The sequence below is a fragment of the Callorhinus ursinus genome, unplaced genomic scaffold (genome assembly GCF_003265705.2).
Source record: "Callorhinus ursinus isolate GAN/ISIS: 27379988/994484 unplaced genomic scaffold, GSC_fseal_2.0 scaffold4, whole genome shotgun sequence".
Classification (NCBI taxonomy): domain Eukaryota; kingdom Metazoa; phylum Chordata; class Mammalia; order Carnivora; family Otariidae; genus Callorhinus; species Callorhinus ursinus.
The window spans coordinates 90158806-90165769 of NW_027397066.1; positions in this window are offsets into that span (position 1 = coordinate 90158806).

The following is a 6964-nucleotide window of genomic DNA, read 5'->3' on the forward strand; positions in this document are numbered from 1 at the left end:
TCCTTGATGAATTGTGCCATCTTGGGGACTCAGCATTAGTCTCCATTGCTTTCAGGATGGACATTTGTTGATGGCATCAGCTAACTATATCTTAAGGGGCCCATGATATTGGCCTCATGACTAGCCTCCATTTCTGCCACTATGGCCACTTTATTCCTGTGCCCACTGTGCTAGCACTGGGGTGGCTGCTGACTGACACTGGCTGATACCAATTGGCTGAGTCATTTTGTGGTTATTTAGTATCTTTTGTCTGGCGGACATTTGCTAGTGGGTATTAACACATGATACAAATATTTCTATATTTCATTTCAACTCCTATATGTGCATCCACATGTTTCTACCCCAGATCTTCTTGTTCTTAATCCTTGAATACTTTTTATTCTAAGAAAAAAGATGGTCAGGCAATCACTATTGCCTGGGATTCCCTATACAGTCTAGTCTTGGGTCACTGATATTTCCACACAAAGTGGGCAACAACAAAGTGGGTGACCAGGTGTATTATCTGAAGCTCTAGCTCATCGTGAAGACTTCCCCTGACCAGTGTCTTTTAAAACCACTCCTAAGTTTGGCTGTATTGTGGCTGCTATTTTCAGCTTTCAGAGCCAACCCCTCTGTAAACCAAACACGTTTTTCCCTCTTCCTGGTCATACCATATTCCTTATAGAGCCATAGGTGTGAGCTGAGGGAAGGACTTGGGTGCAACAGTTTGGATTAGGTGGGGAGGGGGATATCCAAGCTACCAGCTGATGCGGTTTGCTAGTGCCCTTGGTCTGGTTTGTATTTGTTTCTGGATGTAACACTTCCATTTTATAATACATTTTTGCTAGGCCTGCTCAACCTTATGTTTTGTGAGTCTGTTAGGACCTGGCTCACAATGGGCATTTCTGCTCATGTAATATAGTGTCCAATGTTCAGTAATTCCAGATTTACCGGGTCCAGTAGCACACAGTTGTTTTCAAAATGAGTATAATTCTGCTGCAGATAATTCATGGCTTTGCTCCAGAACCCTAGGGTTCTCTACTGTAATTCTCTCAATGGTTCTTTCTCAAACATGATACAATATTTTTTTCCACCACCGACAATTCTAACATCATAGTCTCTGTCAAACCACTGCAGAACACTTTCCTGCCCTGGCAGCCTGAGCAGTATTCCTGTGTTTTGTGCTTTCTTCCTTGTGAAAGGCAGTTCAAGATGAAATAATTTGTCTTTTAATTTAGAGAAGGTATCCTGGCCTTGTCTCCTGCCCTCTGGAGTATATGTATCTTATGAAGGCATTCAGCATGCTAGCCACCTCTTGCTTACCTGCTCTGATCAAGGTAATGCCATCAATGTAATGGAAGAATGTGGTGTTTTACAGGAAGTCCAGATGATCCAGATTTCCTCAGACTTTATTACGACAGAAGGTGGGGGATAAGATCTATGGAAAAACTGTAATGTATATTGTTGCTCATCCCATGTGAATGAGAACTGTTTCTGATCTTCTTTTCTGTTTAAAATACTTAAAGTGGTTCAAGTTTTCCTGACCAAATTCTTATTGATATACTTTATAATATTGCTAAAACTAGAATCAAGGTTCTTATCTCTAAAAGAAATTCAACTGAAACAAGTATTAAACCTTAGGTAAGGGGTGATTTCTAAGCTTAGAAAGAATAGAAGAAAACAACAACATGGGACACCTGGGTGACTCAGTTGGTTAAGCGTCTGCCTTCGGCTCAAGTCATCCTAGGGTCCTGGGATTGAGCCCTGCATTGAGCCCTACACCGGACCGGGTTCCTTTCTCAGCAGGGAGCCTGCTTCTCCTCCTGCCTGTTTCTCCCTCTGCCTACCTCTCCTTCTGCCTGCAGCCCCCCCTGCTTTTGCTCTCTCTCTCTCTGACAGATAAATAAAATCTTTAAAAGACATAAAATTAAATTAAAGAAAAAACAACAAAAAAGACAAATATCCAAATTACATTTAAATTTTTTACAACAAAATCACTGAAAAAAAGTGAACTAAGCAAACAACTCAGGATAGCATTAAAAGAATAAAATGAATCAAAATTGATAGAAAGGAAATAATAAAGACATAAAAAATAGTAAAGAAACCAGGAAGTAAAAAAGTAGCAGATTTGATATGTAAACCAATGAATCATTTTGAGAAATTAAAAAAAAAAGGAGAGAGAGTAAAACAATTTTAGAGGAAAGCTATTGAAGTGGGAATTTTTAGGGGGCTGCCAACACCCATTTTCCTTCATAATAGGTTCCCAATTTTTTTTGTGGAATTTTCTTCTATTATGGGTTGTTTCGGTGCGAGAATAATTCCCGGCACCTGTTTTCCAAAACAGAAGTTAAGAAATCCATCTCCAGCCTCTTTCCATTCCCTCTTATAGACCAGGGACTGATCAAATAGTCTCTTTCCCTGGTGTTTGAACGCTGAGTTAAGGATAGAACGGAAGAACCGATAGGGAATAATTTATTGAAGCAGCGGCAGCAGCTGTGTGCGGGTCAGATGGTTTAGCTGTTAGTTGTAACACAAATTTCCTGTCACTCCTTTTCGCCTTCCTGAGTGACTATCCTCAGTTCTTAAGCCTAGTTTCTTAGCCTCCTGTCAAGAGTGTGAATATCCTGGGGCGCCTGGGTGGCTCAGTCGTTAAGCGTCTGCCTTCGGCTCGGGTCATGATTCCAGGGTCCTGGGACTGAGCCCCGCATCGGGCTCCCTTCTCCGCGGAACTCTCCCACTCCCCCTGCTTGTGTTCCCTCTCTGGGGAAGGGGGAAGAGTGTGTATATCCTATTATCTTCCAAATGAATTTTCTTTTACTAAAGTTAGCCAGAGTTGGTTTGGTGGCTTGTCACTTAGAACCTTAAGTGATAAAAGCATGTGCAACTTATCAAATAATCTGAATATCTAGAGGAAAATTTCAAGGAAAATAAAATGATCAGAATTTACTCAGGAAGAGGTAGAAAATTCAAATAAATTAATCGCTAAGGAGCAATAGAAAAGTTAAAGATTTTAACCCCCCAAAGACACTAAGTTTTACTAACTTTTTTAAGATTTTATTTTTAAGTAACCTCTACACCAAATGTGGGGCTTGAACTTACAATCCCGAGATCAAGAGTTACACACTCTACTGACTGAGCCAGTCAGTTGCCCCTATTTTTTTTTTTTTAAAGATTTTATTTTACTAACTCTTTTAAGAAAGATTATTCTTGGGGTGCCTTGGTGGCTCAGTCGTTAAGCGTCTGCCTTCGGTTCAGGACACGATCCCATGGTCCTGGAATAGAGCTCCACATCAGGCTCCCTGCTCCGCGGGAAGCCTGCTTCTCCCTCTCCTACTCTCCCTGCTTGTGTTCCCTCTCTCTCTCCCTTTCTCTCTCTGTCAAATAAATAAATAAATAAAATCTTTTTTTAAAAAAAAGATTATTTTTCTGTTATTTACAATTTTTCCAGAACACAGAAAAAGATGGCCAGCCCTCCAATTTATTAGCAATACTCTGATACCCAAAACTGGTAAGATGGGCCTCTGAAAGAAATCTATAAACTAGGGCGCCTGGGTGGCTCAGTTGGTTAAGCGACTGCCTTCGGCTCAGGTCATGATCCTGGAGTCCCGGGATCCAGTGCCGCCATCAGGCTCCCTGCTCAGCAGGGAGTCAGCTTCTCCCTCTGACCCTCCCCCTTCTCATGCTCTCTCTCTATCTCATTCTCTTTCTCAAATAAATAAATAAAATCTTTTTTTAAAAAATAAATCTATAAACTAATAATTAAAATTATTTATTTATATGCAACGATCCTAAATAAAATATTAGCAAATTATACATTATAAACCACAGTATATTAAAAACAATATAATGACCAAGTGGGGAGCATTTAAGAAATTTACAGGGATATTCAACATTAGGATATTCTATTAATGTAATTCAGTATATTAAAATATTTAATTAATTAAAATAATAGATTAAATAAGATCTTTATAATTATATCATAAGATATGGAAAAGGTGTTTGATATGAGTTTAATATAAATTCTTAATTTTTAAAAAGTGAACAATCTAGAAAAAGAACAAATATCATTAACCTGATAAAGGGTAGAAACCAACAGTAAACACCATATACAACGGTGAAACACTTGAGCCAAACCCAGAAAAATCAAAGATGCTGTATCTCAATACTGTTGTTGTTGGAGGCAATAAACATGAAAAAACATAAATATTGGAGTGGAAGACACAAAATTGCCATTATTTGCAGATGAAATGACTGTCTACTTAGATAAAAAGTGCTTGAAAAAGTATTAGACCTAATGTCAAAGTTATTAAAATGACTGAATACAAAATCAATAGAAGAAAGTGACTTTCCTATCTGTCAGCAATGAAAAAGGAAACGTAATGGATGGTTCATAATGACTGACATTCTCTATAGTTAGTATCTCTTCCCTCCTAACACGTGAGAATAAATATAAAAATAAAAATAAGTCTGGGGCACCTGGGTAGCTCAGTCAGTTAACTGTCTGCCTTCAGCTCAGGTCATGATCTCAGGGTCCTGGGATCCAGCCCCGTGTTGGGCTCCCTGCTCAGTGGGGAGTTTGCTTCTCCCTCTCCCTCTGATCCTCCCCCTCACTTGTTCTCTCTCTCTGTCTCAAATAAATTTAAAAAAATCTTTTTTAAAAATAAAAAATAAATAAAAATAATTCCACTGCACCATCAAAAACTGAAGAGGGAGTCCATCAATAGGATATAAACAGTGAAGAATTACTGAAGATGTACAATAGACAGGAAGAGATTAACTGCAGAACTTAACAAAGTTTAAGAAATGTTATATAGGTGACAACAAGGTATCCAGAATAAGGGAGACCACAAAATAAATAGAGATAGTAGAAATCTGAGATAAGTGATGGACTAGGTGGTCAATAAAAGAAAGGTCAGAACAGTTGAGCCAGTACCCCATTCTTTTTTTTTTAATTTTATTTTTAAGTAATCTCTACACCCAATGTGGGGCTCGAACTCAAAACCTCAAGACCAAGAGTTGCATGCTCTACCAACTGAGCCAGCCAGGTGCCCTGAGCCAGTACCTCATTCTTGGGGCAACTTACTTCAGCATTTGCTCCAGGATAAAGTCTACAGAAGGCTCTCGGCCCATCATGTTCTAACTTAGCATTTCCTGAGCGGATGGTGGGGCAGGAGAAGCAAAGAAGCATTCCAGGTATATACAACTTCATGGGGTTCAGGAAATCTCTGCATTTGAAAAATAAGCCATAGTCAAGCTCCTGAGACCTCACATCCCACCCTACCCCTCTCCTGCACAATCATCCACAGAGATCCTAATAAGGATCTACACAACCAGAATATACAGCACAAGAAAAAGAAAATGATCAACCTCATTTATGACTAAAGGTGCAAACACTCTAAATAAAATGCCAGCAAACTGATATAAACAAAATCTTAAATAGAATTCAGCAGTCTGTAAATAATAACATCAACACTTGACAACTATTTTATGCACACATACACACACACAAACACACATAAGTCTGTAGGCTCAAGTAAATAAGTAATTAGGTTAGTGTCATAATTAAAGAGTAGAAGAGGCACAAGTTTGAATTCAAAGAAGCAAAAACATTGTAGTCTTAACTTTGAATTGAAAATGTCATTGTGAACCATAATTTTTCTCTTTCTAAAAATATATACCTCCTATCTGTATTCACCAATGCCTAGAAGTTAAAATAATACAGAAGCAAAGACCACCCCATTGTGCCCAGATGGTGTTCTTTTTTTAAAAATTTTTTATTGTTATGTTAATCACCATACGTTACATCATTAGTTTTTGATGTAGTGTTCCATGATTCATTGTTTGTGCATAACACCCAGTGCTCCACGCAGAACGTGCCCTCTTTAATACCCATCGCCAGGCTAACCCATCCCCCCACCCCCTCCCCTCTAGAACCCTCCGTTTGTTTTTCAGAGTCCATCGTCTCTCATGGTTCGTCTAAAATATTTTAATATTTTTTAAAAGATTTTATTTATTCATTTGAGAGAGAGAGAATGAGAGAGAGCACATGAGAGGGGTTAGGGTCAGGATGGTGTTCTTTACATACTATTTCTCACTAAAAGAAGGAAGGGCTCCTTGGAGAAAGGGCTGAGGTAGAAAACATATAAGTCAGATAAAGACATCTTGTGTCAGAAAGCAAGAAAGCTATTAGAGGCTAGTGAGTGGTATTAAAAGATATAGGACCCAACTTCAGGGGGCTCTCACAAGTCAAAGATGAAGCAATTTAAGCACTTACAAAATAATAAAAATAACAAAGGATTGAAATAAAAATAAATATTTAAAAACGAGGGAAAGTTCTTTATGTCAGCTAATTGCAGAAGGAATGATAAAATTAGCATATCACCACTTTGTAAACACTTATAAACCAATAAATCTAGGTGACAATCATCAATTGTTGCTAAAACCATTAGGTGAAAAGCACTGATCCCACTGATCAATCTTAATATTGCCAAGAGAGACAACTGGATGCCAAGTGCCTCCTCATGTGGAAAACATGAAATACTTTTGCAAAAAAAAAAAAATTGAACTTCGATCATAATCAATTTTCAAGATCTCACTACCAGTTAACTACCAGTTTATAGGAAATGCAGAGGATAGAGAAACATGGTTTATACCACTAAGAGGTTGGAAAATACTACAAGATAAAGATTCAGTTTCTTCAACAAACAAATGCCATGAAAAAAAATAGGGGGAGAAAACTGATCAATCAAATGTAATGCGTAGGCATAGCTTGGATCTTACTTGCTCGAAGCAACGACTGACAGACATTTTGAAATAATTAGGGAAAATTCTACATGGACTGTTATTAGCTGATACTAAGGAATTATTACTTTAGTTTGGTGTGATAATGATATTGCACCCATGTTTAAAAAGTCCTCTCTTGGAGATTTATGGGTGAAATGCTATGTGGGGCTTACCACAATATACTCCAGCAAAAAAAAAAAAA